The sequence below is a fragment of the Giraffa tippelskirchi genome, chromosome 10, assembly GCF_054371585.1.
Source record: "Giraffa tippelskirchi isolate mGirTip1 chromosome 10, T2T-mGirTip1v1.2.pri, whole genome shotgun sequence".
In the NCBI taxonomy this organism is placed as follows: Eukaryota; Metazoa; Chordata; class Mammalia; order Artiodactyla; family Giraffidae; genus Giraffa; species Giraffa tippelskirchi.
Genome location: NC_137284.1, coordinates 124556581 through 124578329, shown reverse-complemented (window position 1 = coordinate 124578329; position 21749 = coordinate 124556581). Strand labels below are relative to the sequence as shown.

General features: G+C 39.2%; 1 long non-coding RNA gene across 1 annotated transcript; it reads right to left on the bottom strand.

The window, feature by feature from the left end:
• Positions 1-2076: 2076 nt before the first annotated feature.
• Positions 2077-21014, bottom strand: LOC145522779 (uncharacterized). The gene is made up of 3 exons (XR_014066163.1): positions 20217-21014; positions 9017-9109; positions 2077-3248 (listed from the first exon to the last, which is right to left on the bottom strand). It is a non-coding gene; the product is annotated as an uncharacterized LOC145522779 (long non-coding RNA).
• Positions 21015-21749: the final 735 nt, after the last annotated feature.

Below are 21749 nucleotides of genomic sequence, written 5' to 3'. Positions count from 1 at the left end.
TGGAGAGCCAATCTGGAGAACTAAGCAAAGGCAGAGTCTTTTTTTTTTTTTCCCTCTTAAGTTCTCCTGATTGACTCCCTGCCTATATTAGGCCTCAGCAATCCTTGGCCTGTAGCCTGAAAGATGGTGGTCCAGGTCAAAAGTCTTGGCCTTCTGGCTTTGAACCCTAGCAAAGAACAACCTGATCCACAACTACTGGCAGCCCCCACCCACCATCGCTGTTCAAAGTTCTCAGTCAACTCCCACCAGTCTTAGCCCATGACACTGTGGGGGCCTGTGTCATTATGAAGGACAGCTGGTTTACGCATATGCAGAGGAGGCAGCTACCCACGAGGGATGTGGGAAAGCTCTACCAAATTAAAAAAATAATAATAATAAAAGAAAAGGAAAAAAAGAAAACTGCCTTAACCTCTAGTCAAGGAGTAACTATTTCTTCCACAGAGATTAAATTCTTTGTGTTAAAGCAATCTATTTGCTTTGAATCTTGAGCCTGTAAATGATTCTGTGGAACAGTTAACATAATAAACTATTATCAGAGGATGATATCTTCTCAATAATTTAGGTGATCTTCCAAGGAGTGTACAGTGTTTGTATAGAAGTGCCCCTCCATGGAGCCTGGGGACAAGGCTAGAGATCAGGGGCTCCATCAACCAGCTCCTGACTATCTCCTTGAGGATTTCACCCTGCCCACTGCTCCTGGCAGCCCTGGTGGTAGGTGTTACCGATGTGCTAACTCCAGTTGGTCTCTTGTGATTTCCTTGAATATTTCATTGGGCAGGTTTCTAGGCTGGAAAGGAAAAAAAAAAAACAGTCGTTGATTCATGAGGTCTGCCTCAGGTGTGGGTTGAAAGGATGTGCCAGGAATTTTCCAGTGCTGTTTTCAACACTTTTCTCAGTCTGTATGTTCTAATATGGTCATATATAGATGTAGTCAATGTCCATAGTATAATTCAGCCAGTAAACATAAAATATATTTGAATCTGACATGGACAAGTTATATAACTAGGCCTAATTTCTCATCTATAGGATAGAAATAATATTTATTTCATTAGAGCTTTAAAAAATCTACTATCTAAGGACTACTTCATAAATCCTGCCATATGTTCAATTAAACATGTTTGTTTTCCTTTCCTTCCTTATGTGGTCCAAAACGTATAGATTAAAACAAACCGATTTTGCAGGTCCAGCAGTGTAGAATTTCTTCCTTGTGTGCCTCAAGGGTCCTAAAGTTCAGACTTCAGGACTCGGTTTCTTGAATGGCAGTGTACCCTTAGCTTCCTTTCCTGCCAAAACCTTGAATTCGGCCGTGTGGGGTAGTGGAGGATTTGTGCAGTCTTGCATGAACCTCTTCCATGCCTCTGCTGAACAATGTTCTAATTATGGCCTTTCAGTTTCAACTGCACCTGCCCATTTCGCTATCAGAAAGAAAAATCTCTCTTTTCTTCCTCGCTTCACTGTTATACTTTAGAACCATGATTGTTTGGCTGTAATAGATATTGACTGGAGAAGAACAAACCTCAAAGGGTTTGGATTAAGTTCTCTCTCTGATAAACATGATGGAGTTCAAATGCTCCAGGGAATCCTATTCAAACTATTTTGACTTTGGGAGCCCGTGAAAACTAGAATAAAAATGCCTTTTTTGTCACTTTCTTTGGTTTGCTACTATCAGAGGAGACCAAATTGCAAGCCTGTGTTACGTCGAGTCTTCAGCAGCAATAGTCTCATAACGTGTTTTGAGATCCTAGGAAGACAATGTTTATGTACATGTAAAATACGAATAACAAACTGGTCTTTGGTATATCAGGGATCCTTAACTTTTTTCCTCAAACTCCTCTGGATTTTCTAAACAACAGTCTGGTGACATTTATAATCCCCTTTTCTAAGTAAATATATTTTAGCTGCATAGGTTAAAACACATAGGATTTAAAAGACACCAACAGGGAGGCCTGGCGTGCTGCGATTCATGGGGTCACAAAGAGTCGGACACGACTGAGTGACTGAACTGAACTGAACTGAACAGTACTAAAATATAATTTTCTCTGTGAACAGATTAGCTTCTCTTGGGATGCAGAAAAGTCTTTAAAAATAACATGTGTTTTTATTATTAAAAACATCCATGTTTAGTTTTCAGTAAAGACATAAAATTTGGAAATTCTAATAAAAGTATTAAATATTAAAAATCAGCTAGAGCTTCAATTAAAAGAATTTTTTGAACATTGATTTATATCTGAGAGGTGGTTACATTACAAAAGAGAATTGCTTGCTCGTTTTAAACACAAAACATAGTAAAAGTATAGATGAAAAGTGAGCACAATCTTTGAGAATCTTCCAATCAATACTTAATCCTGGAGTTTTCCAGTTAAATGGGATACAGAAGTTCATCTGATTCTGGAGTATGGAATCTGGCCTGAGGATCAGATTTACCTGGGAAGATTTTTTTTTTAATTTAGATTCTCAGGCTCTATCTTAGGCCTCCTAGCAGAGGATCTCCAGAGATAGGGCCAAGAAAACTGTACTTTTAAATGCTGCTTAGGGACATCTGATTATCAGCAAGAATGGGAAGCACTGATAACACAACAATCTCCACCCCCAATGCAGCATGCTCTCTGATGAGATCTTTAAATGCTTCTTCTAAAGCATTTTTGGTTTGGAGATTCAGTTCTCATGCCCCAATACAGACTTAAACTGGTAGCATCACGGTCTGTGAAAGCTACCAAATATCAGGTTAACACTTCAGGTTCTAAAATCATGCTTTCTACTGAGTTATGTCCTCATGGACAGCTCCCTTCTACCCCCTGTGCTCAATTGCACAGCACAGGTGTGGGCAGGCCCTGGCACAGCACTTGCTGGCCAGGGTGAGAGTGACATCTGAGGGGCGACCAGCGTGGGGGGCTGATACTTGGAGTGCCTCTCTGGATCTGGATTGTAGGCTTTTTCATCCTCTTGAAGTCTACATGCTGCGTTTTATTCATTAGCACCTACGAGGGACTAATTGCCATCAGGCATGTAGGTGGAATTCCTGGCAGGGAGCAAGAAATGGAATAGGTTTGATGACAACCAATGATCTGCCAAAGCCCTGTCAGAAGGAGAACAGAGTCTTGCTGTCACTCATCCACCCCTTTAAATTCAAATGAAGATGCTTCTGGGTGGGGAGGGGGGAGGGGGTTGGCACCCGTCCAACTTTGCATTGAAGATACTGTACATTTTTACTGTATATGCGAACGTCCCTGCTCCTGGTGGTGCTGTTTCTAAAATGAGAGAGAGAAAGAAAGAAAGAAAAAGAAAATGTGAGGTCTTCAGTCTGGCTAGTTGCACTTACTGCTTTCTGTAATGTCAGTGGCCTGAGGTGACTCAGATATTCACCAGTGGGCTGACATCCAGGGGTCTGCACACCTCCTGGAACTATCTGCCTAGTCTGTGTACTATATACATACATTATAGTGTTCTTCATTTTCATGGGGAGGCTCTGCTCCAAAAAAAGACTATGAAATCTTGCATTACAGTATCGAGGCTGTCGTGGGCCACTCAGAGGTCATGGTCACAGAAATGGAACCAAGATCCCCTTGTAGGAAGAATTTCAAGCTCTCAGTAAAGCCCCACTGATCCAAACTGCAGTTTTTAGTAATTTCACGAAATCATAAACAACAGGCATGAGCTGCTGGGGTGTGGAACCACATCCCCCAATGACAGTGGGTAGTAGTAACAGTGGGTGGCAGTGCTCATATATTTAAATCAGATCAAGTGATCCCTGATAAATGCCACGCATGTTCTTAACTCTCCCAAGTAACAAACTTCAGCAGCTCAAGTCAAACTCAGCCTTTTCCGCAGGTTTAGCCCCACCTCGCCTTCTCTTTCTTGCAGCTCATTCTCCTCCCTGCTATTTTCTGTGGCTGGGAGGGAGCAGACTGGTTCCAACCTCGGCAGTGCAGATCTACTGCTATTCACTCAAGTCAAGGAATGACTCAGCCACCTCACAATGTTTTACTGAAGGAAAACTGCAGAATCTCTGGTCTCAAATGTTTAGCAGAATGCTAGCAAACTATCTCTCTTGGGTACATCCATGGGTGAAGACAAGGAGTTCAATTAGACGACCCCGTAAAAGTCTTTTGGAAGCTAAGAAGTCAGTGATTGTTTAAAATTATGCCAGGTTATGACTAAATTCTATGCAACATTATGAAATTTTTCAGCAAGTGTGTCTTTAAGAATTTTATCATATTAAATTACTTTGTATTTAATTTTGCTTTTCCATGCTTGGAATGACTACATTTTCTTAAAGTGAAGCGTTAGTCACTTCAGTCATGTCTAACTCTACGACCCCACGGACTGTAATCCACCAAGCTCCTCTGTCCATGGAATTCTACAGGCAAGAATACTGGAGTGGGTAGCCATTCCCTTCTCCAAAGGATCTTCCTGACCCAGGGACTGAACCCAGGTCTCCTGCATTGCAGGCAGATCCTTTGCTGTCTGACCGCAAATGTTATGCCAGTGCCATTTGCAGGTGGAATTAAAACAGCACTAATTAGCTTTATCGAATTGTTCTCTGACTTTAGTCTGGGAGTCAGTAACAAAGACACCGTATATTTCCCTTGGATCTTCTGGATGACTGGTCCTTCATGGCTCAACATGATACCTTAAAGCATTCCTGCCTCAAGCCAAAGGAACACACCAGTTACAGAGATGCCACGTGGATACATGCTTCTAAGAGAATTGGTGGTTAATAAGCCAGTTTATCCTTATTCTGTTGAATATTAATATTTTTAGTCAGTCCCAAAGTGTTATCCATGAGCTCTACTTTAATGATATTAATCAGCTGAAGTTTACATATTAGTATTTTCAAGAAATATCAGATGTTAGTAAGCCTCCTGTTAAAGCCATAGGGTTACTATAAATGGCTAAAGGATAAAGAGAGACTCAGAGTGTGAAGTTAGGAGAGGGGAAAGTTTGAAAATAGAACTGTTTCTCTACATACCATCTTGTGCCCTGATATTTGGAAAACACAGCTTCACATTGCTGTGTTGTCCATGTGGCACTGTTGTGAAGCAGGAGGAGGATGGAGGGAAAAGAGAATGTGAATGAAAGGGCAGAGAGGAGAAGTGCAGATATAGGTGTACACCATAGGCTCAGCGTGGGTTTATCTGCCAGACTGTAGAGAAAGGGCAATGCCATGTGGGAATGATCCTTCAGAAACTCACTCTGAACTCTTAACCCATTTCCACTGAGTGGATGAACTAGTCCACTTGTTTTCAATCAGGTGAATGGTGGATGGGGGTCCAAGCAGAGCCTCCCAGTCTCACACGGGCTGGCAGGAAGTGAGAGGGCCTTGACAAAATGTGATTTCCCCAGTGCCTGTCTGTGGTTGCCCAATCCCCTACTCCTCTCCTTTCAGCCCCTCCAGGTACAAGCTGTATCCCAGGACTGAATAACATCCCATCAGAATTTGGACAATATCTCATTTTCTAACTGTTCCCAACTTCCTTTTCTCTCAGAATTTACCTGTTCTCCTTCTCATTCCAACAAGGTCCTGCTTTCTGCTTGAGTCAGAACAGGCATTGTCATGTCTTTAAATTGGATACAACAGTCTCTTATCAAATGCCAAATTGCTCTTAAGTCAGAATTTACTAATTTAGGTTAAAAATTGGCCATTTCGACAAATCACTCAAGGACTGGATGGACGGACAGAGAGGAGTATGTATTTTTGGGTAGTCTTTAAATATCTCAAGTGGAAATGGCAACCCACTCCAGTATTCTTGCCTGGGAAATCCCATGGACAGAGGAGTCTGGTGGGCTACAGTCAGTCCATGGGGTCACAAAGAGTCAGACATGACTGAGCGACTGAGCGACACTCTACTTAAATATCTCAAAAGCTTTAACAGATCCTCTCCCTTCTTGTGGGGTCAGTAAAAGCTTTCTCCAAGCAAAGTTGACTCCCTACCACTACTGATGCTTCAAAGGACATCTACAGACCTGCTCTTTAAGCCAACCCTTTCTGTCTTGTGTAGGATCTGTAGCCAGGATGCTCACTCGTTGAGCTTCAGGTTTGGATTTGTTCTTGTGATTTGCCTCCCGATGTAGACAAGATATTTCATTTACTTCATCTCTTTGTCCCAGTTGCCTAGTCTTGACTCTTCCTGACCATGATTTCTGAAACTCCAACTTATTGGGACTGGGTGATTATAGAGCTAGGAGTTTTTCCATCACTCCGCAAATTACATCATGTAGACAGGGATTGATAGATCTTGAGGAGAAAACAATATTTAGCACCTACTAGGTGCTGTACATTTTGCATGAATCATTTCAGAATCTATACAACCACACCATCAGGGAGTTATTATTATCTCTGTTTGGAACATGAAGAAACTAAAAGTTTAGATAACTTAAATAATTCCCCAAACTTACACAAATAAGAACTAGCAGAGCTGGGATTCAAACCCAGATCTGATTTCAAAATATTTGCTATCTTTGAATTCATTAATTGAAGACTTACAGAAGTCACCAGCCTACCTTCTTATCTAGAATCATGTATTACAACCAATATATATTCCATTGTTATTAGATTAAGCCAGTTCATTACTATTTCAAGAAATACCTGATACAAGCTTTCCACAGATGTTATACAAGATCTAAAGTATCAGAAAGACATAGTCCTGTCTCTTAAAATTCTCTCAGTCTGAGGAAAGTTAAATAAATACATATATGGTATAATATAATATAATCATATTTGTTCATTAAAATACTAAGGGGCTAGGACATGACTAAGGAAAGGTTTATTTTGAAAGTTAGGATGGGATTTGTTCAAGGAACGTTAAAAAAAGGCAGAAAACTCTTTTGATCCAGACCCATTGCTTTAGTAAGGATTCTCAAGGGAAATGAGATGGGGCAAGGGTTCCAAACAGAAGGAACTTCTGAACAAAGGTACAGAGGAAGACAAGCAACTGGAATGTTCTGGAATCTGTGAATAAGCTGGTGTAGCTAATGAAATACTTCTTAGATATCTGTTTCTAAATAATCCCTAAAGAATAGAGTGAAAGTTTTTAATGTGAGATTACGGTCAGGATGGAAATAATCTTACCAAAGTAGAATTTATTTGATTTTTTTTTTTTGCTTTATTTTAAAAATTAGCAAAAATTAGTATTTGGAATTCTAGTCCAAACTTTACCTGTATTTGTTTATAAATAATGTTTTAAAATTGCTTTCCATGTGAATTAGTGTTTTCATGGGGGATTATTTGAAGCTCTAGGAAGATGGATCAAGCATATCCCATGGGTTTTATGTGTGTCCTGGTTACTTCATAAACTTTGTGTTGTCTTGGCTACCTCATAAACTACTACCTCAGAGTTTATGCCATTCTGTCTCATTTGAGAAGCATGGACTCAAATAAACATGTACACCTAAACTGTGTCCGGAGGTGAGGCTGAACATCGAAGCTGGGCTTAGTTTATGAAAAATTCAGATCAGTGAAGTAACAGGATCATATCCAGATTTTTATAAATTTATCAAAGTAATCTTTTCATATAATATGTGTTTTAAGTTACAGTCTAATTATGCAAAGCAGTTGGTTATATCAAGAAAAATAAATTATTTGATCAACATTTTCCTAAGGATGATGATGTCATTTTCTCCTTCAGCCATTATTTTTTCCCTCACTGATCTCTGTTGCACACACATAGCCACACCTGTCTCAGGGATTTGTACAAACCCTCTCTGACCAGTGTTCTTAGTACAGATATAGCCCAATGATGGGAAGGTGCATAGGATGGTAAATCTTACCTTGAAAACATAGAAATGCTGGGTGGTTTGTAAAATAATTTGCATGAATCAAATTAATATCTGTAGCAGGAAAGAAATCAGCATCTGACTTGGAACCTGCCAATTTCAGTATAATAAATTCCATGAAAAAAAAATATCCATTCTACCAAACTCATTAGCATTTGATAAGGTTGGCTCAGATTTCTTTCTTTTTCATTTTTTTCCCCTTGGACTACCTGAGCTCCTGACATCAAGGCTGACCTTACCCCTAGGTCACTGGAGAAGGCCCTCTGCCCCCTCTTCCACCCTCAGTGATGCCTGAAATACTTTAAGTAGGAGACCAATCAATCAATTTTGCCTCCACAATATGAGTAACACCTAGACCTAAATTCATACAAAGAGATGAAAGCTGAAATCAGACGTTTCCTAAGGCAACAAGTATGGGTCGATAGAAGGAAGGACAGCACACAGGGGTGCTCGAGGCCAGAAGGAATACCAGCTGTACCAAGTTACAGAGAAAGCAAAAAAAACAAACTAAAATAAATAAAGATGAGATTATGAATAACAAAGCCAAATGTCACCTATTCCAGTTTTACCCAAGGCTTGTACTAATGAAACTACAATCTACTCAGTGACCCCATGATATAAAACATGCTTCTTATGCTGGCAGCTTGTGCTGTTAAAGGTGAAAGACATTAGGATTATAATAAAATATGAAATTTATAAAAATTCTAATGCGAAAGTATCATTTGGATTTCCTGCAATCAAATTTAAACCATCTCCAACAAATCAGTTGTAAATGCATAAAAAATCCTTAATTTTAATCCAAAACAATGAAAAGTCCCATAAGCAAGAAATATAACAGAGTAAGCAAACCACAAATCAAAATCATCTTTTAGAATGCAGGTGAATATGGTGAGACTATATGCCATAGGTTTCAGAGTTCAAATCATTTTTTGTGTTTTCTCCAAATACATTCAAAATGGCAATAGGGAAAGGATGTATGATTATCATGTTTGAACAAGTGTCAAAAGGTTAGCTTGATGAGTCTTGTGAAGGAGCAAGTAATTTGATGTAGGATAATATTAACAACCATAAATAAACTCAGTGATGAACCAAGTACTTTAAGTTACTTTCCTATATTGAGATAAGAATAATTTAAAATTTTACAAAACAAAATGAGTTTACTCTGTTTACTGAAGTTCATTTGTGCTCTTAAGGCCATAACTGACTCTAGGGAAGAAAAACTACTTAGATGTAATAAGGATACCTGTGAGAAGTCAGAACAATGATAAGGTGGACAGGATACTTGAATCCATAATTAATTTGCATTGTCTTGCTCCTGAAATTTTTGTCGTGAAATCTGCAAAATGAACACAGATGGAAGACATATGTATTACTTGTACTTGTTTGCGACAGGTTGGCAACTGAATTTCCAGAGTTTCCTCAGCCATACAAAAATTGGGCATCTCAGTACCTATCTATATTATTGAGGCATATCTTTGAAATCTGGTTTCAGTTGGTAAATGTCCCACACTGTTATCATGTCATTCACATCATTCTTTCTGGCACATTCTAGGAATTGGTTTCCTTTTTAGCTCCCAGGCTTCTAGAGTTCTCTGAACTTAAGGGGCACATTTTCAAGTTTTTTGTTCTATCAAGTGAAGGTAAACTTAGAGGAAGAATGAAGTATAAACAGAACCTCTCAACTGCAGGTAGCCCTCTGGATGTGCAGGTTCCATATCCTTGAATTCCACTGACCAAGAATAGAAAATTTTCAGAAAAAAAATTCCAGCAAGTTCCAAAAAGGAAAACTTGAATTTGCTGTGCACCAGCAACTATTTACATAACATTTATTTTGTGTTAACAACTGTTTACATAGCATTTATATTAAGCATTATATGTAATCTAAAAATGATTTAAAGTATATGGGAAGGTATGCATAGGTTGGGCTTCCCAGGTGCTCAAGTGGTCAAGTATCCACCCGCCAATGCAAGAGACACCAGAGATGTGGGTTCAATCCTTGGGTCAGGGAGATGTCTTGGAGGAGGAAATGGCAACCCACTCCAGTATTCTTGCCTGGGAAAACTCATGGACACAGAAGCCTGGCGGGCTACAGTCCATGGGGTTGCAAAGAGTCAAACACAACTGAGTGATTGAGCATAAGCACATAAGTGCATGTGTAGGGTATATGCAAATACTATGCCATTTTTATATAAAGGATTGAGCATCCATGGATTTTGGTTTCTGCAGAGGTCCTGGAAACAATCACCCAGGATACTGAGTGATTCCTATATGTATTAGTTGCAAAATGAATAAGGTGGTAGAGGAGGAGAAAGAAAGATCAACTTTCATCTTCTTGCTCTCTTTTGTGACACTGAAAATAGATAAAATTCTAGATAAACACAGACTTTCTAAAATAACTGCATGAACTCTTAGACTAGAATTCAGCTTTTTATATATGATATAGATCTTATTCCTAAATCTTCTGATTTAAAAATAAAGATAAAACGTTAGGAAACATTAGATGATTATGTTTTATGGTGTTTTTTGGTTAGAACTACAGATACATGATGGCCACAGAGAATGAGCTGTTGAATGTAAGCGGATTTTTCAGTTATAGGAGTTTGCCAATTTAACCATTCCCTCCACCCCCACACAATATTTTTAAATGAAAACTTCCTAAAATGTGTTAAAATAACCTATTTCTAATAACTAAAAATATTTGTTCAGTATTCTGTAGCATATTCTTTAGTATTATTGAAGTATACGTAGCCATTTACCCTTAAATTCAATAACCTCACACTTTTTTGTGAGATGCTGAATCTTTTTTTACGGTTTTCCTGCATTGCCAAAGTCAATCAGGTGATGACCTAACTACACTTATGTCTTCTGGCCTCTAAAACACACAAATTATAATCTACATGGATTGAAAAATCAGGCTCTCAAACTTGTAGGAATTGGATTTAAAGTAGAACTAAATGGGGACCTGAAAAAAGCTTGTGAAGTTTGTGGTCATTATTGGTCACCTTTTTGTGCAATTTCATCTGTGATCATATCCCAAAAATCTAAACTGTTTAATAAATGACTTGTGGATAAGTGAGTTAATAAAAAATGTTTTAGCTATAATTTAGATGAAGCATTCATATTTTGCAAAAATAACATGTCATTTCACTTATGTTTCAAGTGTAAAATATATCCTGCTTGATTTTATAACAATGATCTGCTGAGAAGGATTACCAAATGCAGAAATCTCATAATTTAAGTCTTTGGCTTTCCTACAGAGTCCAACCTTGTCTAGGGTACAATAGTTCTTCTAGTCTTTCAGATCCCTGAAGCAATTAAAGGAAACACTGTTTGAATTTGCTAATGCTGCTCATTTATTTCCTTGGTGTTGTCATTCCATCATGGTTACTGGGAGGGGTCAACAATGCATTTTTTAAAAATGCAAAGTATTTTTAGTGTTAGTGAAAGAGGATGACCAATGTCTGACAGAATGTCTTGAGGTTAACAAAATGGGACAATGTCCAGTTTCAGGCCACGAAACAATACAGAAGAATGAATGTGATATGCCATTTCTAATGGGGTAGGACTTTGGAAAACAGTCTACTTTTTTTATCCTGGTGTTGATTATAAACAGGAACTACAACTTACCAGACTTATATATGTCTCGGTACTCATACACATAAGCCCGGAGACTACAGCCTTATGTAACACTATGAAAACATTTGCATTTACATTTGTACAATTAGCTTAAAAACTATTATGGGAAAAATTGTTTGAATTGTCAGAGGATACTCAGTTATGTGTTTTTAAATAAAACATCACAGCTATATTGTAGTCTAATTTGAAAAATATCCAGGCTTATACAAGGAAACTGAAATAAAACTATAGAAAAGCAATATCTTATTTATTAGGTAACTAAGGTGTTAGATATTTTAATCCCTATGAAACAAATCTAGTTTCTAGAGACAGGACAGTTCAACCACTGACATACTTGACCAAGGTTGATATGCCACTGACTTCCTGAGATTTCATTTACAAACACTTAAATGGCACTTACTATTAACAATAGATTATTCTAAGCATTTTATAAATAATAAGTCACTTAATCATCTTCACAATCTTAGAAAATATGTAATATTAGTATCCTCATATTACAGATGAATCAACTGAGGTACAGACAAGTAACTTGCCCGAAGTGGATTTTGAGGTCAGCAATCTGGCTGAGGACTCTATGCACTTAATCACTACTGTATGTTACCTCCCTGATTTACATCCCATGGCACCTGGAGCTATGCCACTGCTGCCAAACATAACCACTATGCCAGCATTGCTGGATCACAAGAGAAGTCAGGACTCAATCACATGCCACATTCAGACCAAGTTCCTCACTCAACAGACAAGGTAGGCTCTGGCTTCGAGCCCAGTCTTCAGTTCACACTCCTCTCCTTCCATCACAAGACCTCCTCTGGTCATTCTCTTAGATGGGGAAGGGGTGAGGCACATGGGAAAGAGATCATTGCCTGTCAAGGAATTTTATTTGCATACACCAAAATCATTCAGAAAATATAGAAACTCAGAATAAAAGGGGTTGCAGTCTCAGTCCATTTGTCCCTGGGAGGTTCCTTGGTCCCTATGTAAATTAACATCCACCTCATCCCAGTAACCGCTTGCATAAAAGGAGTATTGAGAAGGATGCCATTTGTCAAGCTATGATAACTGTGTATTAAAGCAACGCAAAACAACTTGCCTGCGGTTCTCTTAATTTAGAAAGGCCACTCAAGTGATGCTTCCAGACCTAGCATTAAGTGGCAAATTACATAATTTCAGTTTCAATTGTTCAATCAGTGACAGAAATTTTAAATCTGCTTAACCAGCTAACTCTACCCACTCCAAAATACTCAAGATCCAACAAGCCCCAGGTACCGTGGGATGTATCAGATCATCTTCAATTCCCATAGCTATTCATTCCTGGGCCACTAGAAAGCAAACAGCTCATGGGCTCACCGTCAAGTTATATCTACCTCCACTTATAACGTGACTATCATTTATTAATCCTTAGAGGATTATTTTAGGAGGATAAAAACAACAAAAATAATTAATTTGATTTGGGCCATTTTGATCTTAGTGTTTGGAAGAGACATCCATGAGAAACAGTTCTAGGGCATTTGGAAATGTTGGTCTTGAACTCACAAGATGGAGTGGCTTAGGGATATACCTTAAGTGTTTTGAGTTATTTCATATACGTAAGTTAAAAGTTCATTGGCAAAAGTTAATTTGTGGCCAGACTGTGAAAGATTTATATATTAATAGCAAGAAACTTGTAATTATTTTATAAGCAAGGGCATGAGACATCCCCTTTTCCCCCAAGGAGTCTGTGAGTATATCTATACTTAAGAAACATATCTGGTCATATTAAAAGAATGTAAATAAGAGATTACAGGAAAATCTTAAAAGAAATGATGAAGTCTAGAACCAGAACCAAGGAAATGGAAATTCCTGTACAAAAAAGTTAAGAACAAAGAGAAAATATAATCTTTATTAAAAAATGGAAACAAACTTTTGGTTTTCATGAGAGGAAGTTTTACTGTTCTATTTAATTTACTCTTGGTAGAGAGGCATAAGAAAGAAATCTAGGCAGAAAATCAGGATGCTGGACTGAATTTGAATAAACAGGAATTTTATGAGCATGGGGATATCTAATATTTACTGTTATGTGGTTTGTTTTGCTGTTTGACAAAGGAAGAGCATATAGAGTATAGCAATGATAATTCCTAAATCCAAATGAATTAGCAAAATTCAAGCTTCCTCTGCATATAGATTAGAGTTTGAGTCCATTTCATCTGCATCTCAAAGGGCAGGTTTCTTTGGAATACCTGGGTTACTTGAGTTTGGGGGCAGCAGAACTGTGTGCTCTTGGCTTGAGCAGGGACAAATATATATTCTCCATAGACTCCTAGAGCTCTCCAGCTAAGTTTGCCAAGCTGAATACATAAACATCACCTAGAGGGAAGACTTAGGTTCCATCCCTGGGTCAAGAACATCCCCTGGAGAAGGAAACAGCTACCCACTCCAGTATTCTTGCCTGGAGAATTCCATGGACAGAGAAGCCTGGTGAGCTACAGATCATGGAGTTGCAAAGAGTTGGATGTGATTGAGTGACTAACACACAACAACAGAGAGAATGTACACTTGATACTAAACATTAACCTTCTGATAAATCTCCAAACACTGGCTGTTCTCAGTCCCATGACAAACCATGATTTCCCTCTACCAGTCTTCATGCTGTAGGCACAGCACTGTCAAAGGTACCAGGCGACCTCAAGCCAAATGGTGTTCAACAAGAGGGATGTAGGGGTGAATAACACATGGTCCCTGTCCCTGTCCCTGTAAAACACATGGCCTAGTGAGGGGTAAGCTATTTCTTCATATAATTAAAAATCAGGACAAGAGTTTATAAATGGTGAAGGTGAATGATGCAGAACACAAGAGGACTCATTGACTCTTTAGAGGGTCACTCATCATTTCTCTTTACACTTCCAAGGCTTCTCCTTCCACCTAGGGCACTCAAGAGATGAAGTTTCTGGCTCCCAAAATTTCAGACATCAAACATCTATGGAGGTTATTTTTGCAGACGCTTCATATATATTAAGGCCAGCACCGTCCTAAAAGGAAAAGGGATTGTAGAATTCAGCTAGCCATACTAGATATGCTATCTTCACGTAATTCTTCTAACAGCTATATGGGGCTGGTATTATTATTGTCACCTATGCTATGCTATGCTAAGTCGCTTCAGTTGTGTCCGACTCTGTGCGACCCCACAGACGGCAGCTCACCAGGCTCTGCCGTCCTTAGGATTCTCCAGGCAAGAATATTGGAGTGGGTTGCCATTTCTTTCTCCAGCGCATGAAAGGGAAAAGTGAAAGTGAAGTCGCTCAGTCGTGTCCAACTCTTAGCGATCCCATGGACTGTAGCCTACCAGGCTCCTCCGTCCATGGGATTTTCCAGGCAAGAGTACTGGAGTGGGGTGCCATTGCCTTCTCCGATTGTCACCTAAGAAATGAAGAAACAAGAACACAGAGGCCTGTACAACTTGTCAGAATACAAACCCTTATCTGCCCAATTCCAAAGTTCTCACTTTTTCTACAATGTCATGCTCAGTCTCCCAAGGTGGGGATTATGAAATATTTCCTCACTGTGTAAAACAGTATGTGCATTGTAACATGCATATATAACATCATTATACCTAGACACATACACATATGAAGCATCATTAGTCATTAGGCTAATTTAATCAAAACCACACAGAGATATAGCTACATAAACAGAATCATAAAGAAAAAACAAACAATGCCCCCCACTTTCCAAACATGACAATACCAAGCACTGGTGAAGATTTGGAGCAGTTGGAATGCTCATATCTTTCAGGGATAATGCAATCACTAGCAAGGTTTAGCCACAGTGGAAAAGTTTGACAGTCTATTATAATACTAAATATACAATTACATAATCTATCAATCCCACTTCTAGGTATTTTACAGAAGGCACTTGAAAACTTTGGGGCACACAGAGACCTGTATGTGAATGGTTAAAGTCATTTTCTTCATAATAACCCCAAACTAGAAATAACTCAAAAGTTCATCTATTATTATAGTTACTAAACTGTAGCACATTCACATAAAAAATGTATGTATGTAAATACATACCCATAAAATGGAATGATACTCAAAAGAAATAAGGAACAAATTATTGATACATGAATCCCTTAGTAGAAGTGGAGTAACCCTCATAGTCAACAAAAGAGTCCGAAATGCAGTACTTGGGTGCAATCTCAAAATGACAAATCATCTCTGTTTGTTTCCAAGGCAAATCATTAAATATCATAGTAATCCAAGTCTATGCCCCAAACACTAATGCCAAAGAAGCTGCAGTTGAAAAGTTCAATGAAGACCAACAAGACCTTCTAGAACTAACACCAAAAAAAGATGTCTTTTTCATCATAGGGGACTGGAATTCCAAAGAAGGAAGTCAAGAGATACCTGGAGTAATAGGAAAGTTTGGCCTTAGAGCACAGAATGAAGCAGGGCAAAGGCTAACAGAGTTTTGCCAGGAAAACACACTGAACATAGCAAACATCCTCTTCCAACAACACAAGAGACAACTCTAAACATGGACATAACCAGATGGTCAATACCTAAATCAGATGGATTATATTCTTTGCAGCCAAAGATGGAGAAGCTCTATACACTCAGCAAAAATAAGACCAGGACCTGACTGTGGCTCAGACCATGAACTCCTTATTGCAAAATTCAGACTTAAATTGAAGAAAGTAGGGAAAACCACTAGATCATTCATGTATGACCTAAATCAAATACCTTATGATTATACAGTGGAAGTAACAAATAGATTCAAGGGATTAGATCTGCCAGACAGAGTGCCTGAAGAACTATGGACAGAGGTTCATAACATTGTATAGGAGGCAGTGATCAAAACCATCCCCAAGAAAAAGAAATGCAGAAAGGCAAAATAATTGTCTGAGGAGGGCTTACAAATACCTGAGAAAAGAAGAAAAGTGAAAGGCAAAGGAGAAAAGGAAAGATATAACCATCTGAATGCAGAATTCCAAAGAATAGCAAGGAGAGATTAAAAAAAAAAAGCCTTCCTCAGTGATCAATGTGAAGAAATAGAGGGAAACAATCGAATGGGAAAGACTAGAGATCTCTTCAGGAAAATTAGAGATATCAAGGGAACATTTCATGCAAAGATGGGCACAACAAAGGACAGAAACAGTATGGACCTAACAGAAGCAGAAGATATTAAGAAGAGGAGGCAAGAACACACAGAAGAACTGTACAAAAAAGATCTTCATTACTCAGATAACCATGATGGTGTGATCACTCACCTAGAGCCAGACATCCTGGAATGTAAAGTCAAGTGGGCCTTAGGAAGCTTTACTACAAACAAAACTAGTGGAGGTGATGGAATTCCGGTTGAGCTATTTCAAATTCTAAAAGATGATGCTGTGAAAGTGCTGCACTCAGTATGTCAGCAAATTTGGAAAACTCAGCAGTGGCCACAGGACTGGAAAATGTCAATTTTTATTTCAATCCCAAAGAAAGGCGATGCCAAAGAAGGTTCATACTATCACACAATTGCACTCATCTCACACACTAGCAAAGTGATGCTCAAAATTCTTCAAGCTAGACTTCAACAGTACATGAATTGAGAACTTCCACGTGTTTAAGCTGGATTTATAAAAGGGAGAACCAGAGATCAAATTGCCAAAATCTGTTGGATCATCTAAAAAGCAAGAGAGTTCCAGAAAAATGTCTACTTCTGCTTCATTGACTATGCTAAAGCCTTTGACTGTGTAGATCACAACAAACTGTGGAAAATTCTTAAAAGAGATGGGAATACCAGACCACCTCACCTGCCTCCTGAGAAATCTGTACGTAGGTCAAGAAGCAACAGATAGAAGTGGACATGGAACAACAGACTGGTTCCAAATTGAGAAAGGAGTATATCAAGGCTATATACTGTCACCCTGCTTATTTAACTTCTATGCAGAGTAGACCATGTGAAATGCTGGGCTAGATAAAGTACAAGCTGGAATCAAAATTGCCAGGAGAAATACCAAAAACCTCAGATATGAAGATGACACCACCCTTATGGCACAAAGTGAAGAGGAACTAAAGAGTCTCTTGAAAGTGAAAGAGGAGAGTGAAAAAACTGGCTTAAAATCCAATATTCAGAAAATGAAGATCACCTGGCCCCATCACTTCATGGCAAATAGATGTGGACACAATGGAAGCAGTGACAGACTTTATTTTCTTGGGCTTCAAAATCATTGCAAATGGTGACTGCAGCCATGAAATTAAAACACGCTTGTTCCTTGGAAGAAAAGCTATGACAAACCTAGGCAGCATATTAAAAAGCAGAGACATTACTTTGCTCAGAAAGGTCCATACAGTCAAAGCTATGACTTTTCCAGTAGTCATGTATAGATGTGAGAGTTGGACCACAAAGAAAGCTGAGCACCGAAGAATCGGTGCCTTTGAACTGTGGTGCTAGAGAAGACTCTTAAGAGTCCCTTGGACTGCAAGGAGATCGAAGTAGTCAATCATAAAGGAAATCAGTCCTGAAGATTCATTGGAAGGACTGATGCTGAAGCTGAAGCTCTAATACTTTGGCTAACTGATACAATACCTTTCATTGGAAAAGACCCTGATGCTGGGAAAGATTGAAGGCAGGATGAGAAGGGGACAACAGAGGATGAGATGGTTAGATGGCATCGCTGACTCGATGGACATGAGATTGAGCAAGCTCTGGGAGTTGGTGATGGACAGGGAAGCCTGGTGTGCTGCAGTCCGTGGGGGTCGCCAAGAGTCAGACACAACTGAGCAGCTGAACTGAACCGATTGACACATGAAAGGAACATGGAGGAATTCTAAAGGATTATGCTAAGTGAAAGAAGCCAGACACGAAGGCTATATACATGTTGGATTCATTTATAGGACTTTCTGGGAAAGGCAAAACTGTGGGGGCAAAATCAGATCAGTGGTTGTTAGGGGCTAGGGTAAGTGAAGAGAATTTATTACAAAGGAGAATAAGAAAACTTTTTGGAGTTATAGAAATATTCTATAGTTTGATTTCAGAGGTGCTCCATGACTCTTCATATTTGCAAAAACTTGTACATGCACTAGTCACTAAAATGGACTATTTTGCTTTATGTAACGTTAACCTTATTCTAAAATACCTAGAACTATATCCCAATAAAGGGTGAACGTCTCTAATCTAAATTAACTTCAATAATCCTTAGGTTAACACCTTATCCCCCCCACACACATGCACAAAGATCTTTCCAGAAAAAATGTATTTTAAACAAAAATCTCTTTAAACCATTCTTGTTTTGTTCTTTTTAACAAATCCCACCCACAAGGTGCCATCTTTTATGGAATATTTTGTAATGAGCAAGGATACCAGAAAACAATAAGAATAATTTGTTCCATCCACCATCATCCTGCTGCAGATGCAGACAAAGTATGAGTGTGAAAGGATTTGAGCCTCTTACCAAGATTAATGGAAACCCAGATGGAGGGACTCCTAAGGAACTAACAGCTTCATCTGAAATCTAGTGGAAAACAATTGTCTTAGAGTCATGTGAAATGCTATAAAAGTTATAACCAAGTCCTACTGCCCTCCAGCACTGCTTGACAGCCCTGTGGGGTCTGAGAGCAGAGGCCTGAGAACAGAGATTTATCCCACAAATTAAGCTCCTAATATCCCAGCGGAATATTTTGTTAGCCCTTTGGCCATATGTAACTGCACTGCTAACTGTCACTGCAAGAGAACATTCTAAAAATGAGGTGGAAAGGGGTGCAGGACAGGGATTATTTAATTGAAAAGAAAAACCCACCAAAACTTAGTACAAATAAAAATAAAAATTTAAGAGCTTATTTTGCAATTCCTTTAAACTTGCCTCATGTTCCAATGTCTAAACATGCTTGGGGCCATCTTTTAAATTATTTTTCTCAACCAGTGGGGTGTACTTTTTAAATTACTGAAGATGTCCAAAGATAGTCATGTTTTTAATCTATGAAAAATGCAGGACTTTTTCTGAGAATTTCTACTTGCCCTACCTTATTACTCATTTTCTAAGTTTGCTAAGACCTTTCAGGGAAAGGGGTATAAACAACATAAATAATGACACATTGTTAAGTTTCCTTAACAATAGAGACTAGGACAGAACCAGAAATTTTGTCCCAAAAGTGTCTGAATAAAACCATATATGGTAGTAAATATTATTGAACAGTTCATCCGTTTTCAATTCACTGTAATGCTCTCCTCTGTGCTCACCAGTTCTTCAAGCAAGGTTAAGTCAATCAGCAAGAGGAAACACTTATTTAGAGCCCATTTGAGAAGGAAGAATCATGAACAGTGAATAAACATGTGGAAGCAGATACATTATCAACCTCTATGTATTTTGGAAGTCTGTATCCTTTTCTCTCTAATCCAAGGGGCAGGATTTCAAAATATAGTCTTTACTGGAATATTTATCTAATTTCTCATCATCTGACTAAAGCCAAATGCTAACCACAATAAATAATTTTTTCATTAAAAAATTAGTTGTAACAGCTCCAGAAGATGAATCATTCAGCTATATGCACACACATGTATGCCCCTTCTGGCTACCCATATGCAAAACAAACAAACAAAACAAAGGCTAATCAAAACACGGAGAAAGCAGAATGAGTCTAACAAATTCCCACTATAACTGGTCCCTAACTCTCCATCCTTAGTAAATACTGTAGAGTAAATTCTTACAGATTGCTGTGCAAATGTCCCCTGAATACATCATGTGGAAAGACTAATATTTCTGATGGGGTGTAAGTGAAGAGCTGCAGAGGAAACTGGGAGAGGTACTTTTCTTTGTGCAATTTGTTTCTTGGACTTGCAATACTGCTTACTTTTGCTTAACTGCTTCCTTAAACTTGAAGGATACCCTTTTCTTTCCAATCGTTTTCATTTCTTTTCCAACTTTTATATCCACATCTCCTTAGGTAGATTGGGGTATTATGACCGAAAAGTACCAAGTGCTTTATCAGATAGATCACTAGTGTTTTCAAAAAGAGCTCATGCAGAGGACAGATGTATGTACAGAGGCGGTGGAGCCAAGGCCTAGGTAACCGCACAGTCTGGATGGTTCTTTTGTCACTGCTGCTCAGCTGACAATATCCTATGACTGATCAATTATTTCTTTCCCAAGCAGTGAAGCTAGTGTCATCCAAGGGCTTCCAGAAGAGACAGAAAATATTTCCTCCCCGGGACTATGGACCCGAGCAGGATATGGAGCAGCACTTGTTCCGGGGTTCCGAGCAATTTGCTTTCAGCAGGGCTGATGAGAGCTTCGAGATCCCTGCAGTCATCTCCAGAAAGGACTCAGGGATCCGCGCAGGAAACTGAGACCCAAGTGCCCACGCATCAAAACTTCATTCAGCAGTGGTCCACCACAGTGCCGCTGCCGTCATGGTCCCCATCCAGGGGAGGGCTGCTCCTAACGCCAAAGGTCTCATTGCTGCTGTGAAGATGCAAAGCTTCCACTCCCTGTACCCATACCTGGGCCATTCCAGCTGACCTGGAGCAAAGGAGGCTCTTCTGGGCACTGATTCCCCGTGAAAGCCAACCAGGTGGAGCTGAATCCGGCAGGCCTCCTCGCACCCTCACCTCTTTCCTGGCAGGATCCAGAGATCTGCCCCGCCTCTCCCGCGGGGGCTGCTGGGTAGGGCCTCTGCTTCCCATGGACCATAGTGCACTTCCCCACGGCCTCACCAAGTGTTGTGAGTTGACCTTCGGTAGGGCGCTCAACCGGAGAATGAAATGGCAACCCACTCCAGTATTCTTGCCTGGAGAATCCCAGGGACAGAGGAGCCTGGTGGGCTGCCGTCTATGGGGTCGCACAGAGTCGGACATGACTGAAGTAACTTAGCAGCAGCAGCAGCACGGCGCTCAACTCTTCCAAAGAAAGGCCCTACTAGCGTCTTGGAAGCTGCAAAATAAAGGTTTGTGTCTCTCTCCACCTTGCCCAGCTCTGCCAGCTTGGCCTCCTTTCTTTTATTTTTTAATTTTTTTTTTATTGTGGTATAGTTACAATGTTGTGTTAATTTCTGCTGTATAGCAAAGTGATTCAGTTATATACACTCTTTTTCATGTTCTTTTCCATTACGGTTTAAAATAGAATATTGACTATCGTTCCCTGTGCTGTACAGTAGGACTTTGTTGTTTATCCAGTTTGTGTAATATTGATAGTTTGTGTCTGCTAATGGCAAACTCCCAGTCCAGCCCTCCTCCCATGGTTTCTGTAGCTTTTTTAAAATTTAGACCCTGGGTTACCTTGATTTAAACAGAATCTTAATTTAGAGTGCCAATGAGCATGACTGATTGTTTCAAAATGATACAGTTTGTGATCTGAATTAAAGCAAGAATAAGACCTTAATTTTCCC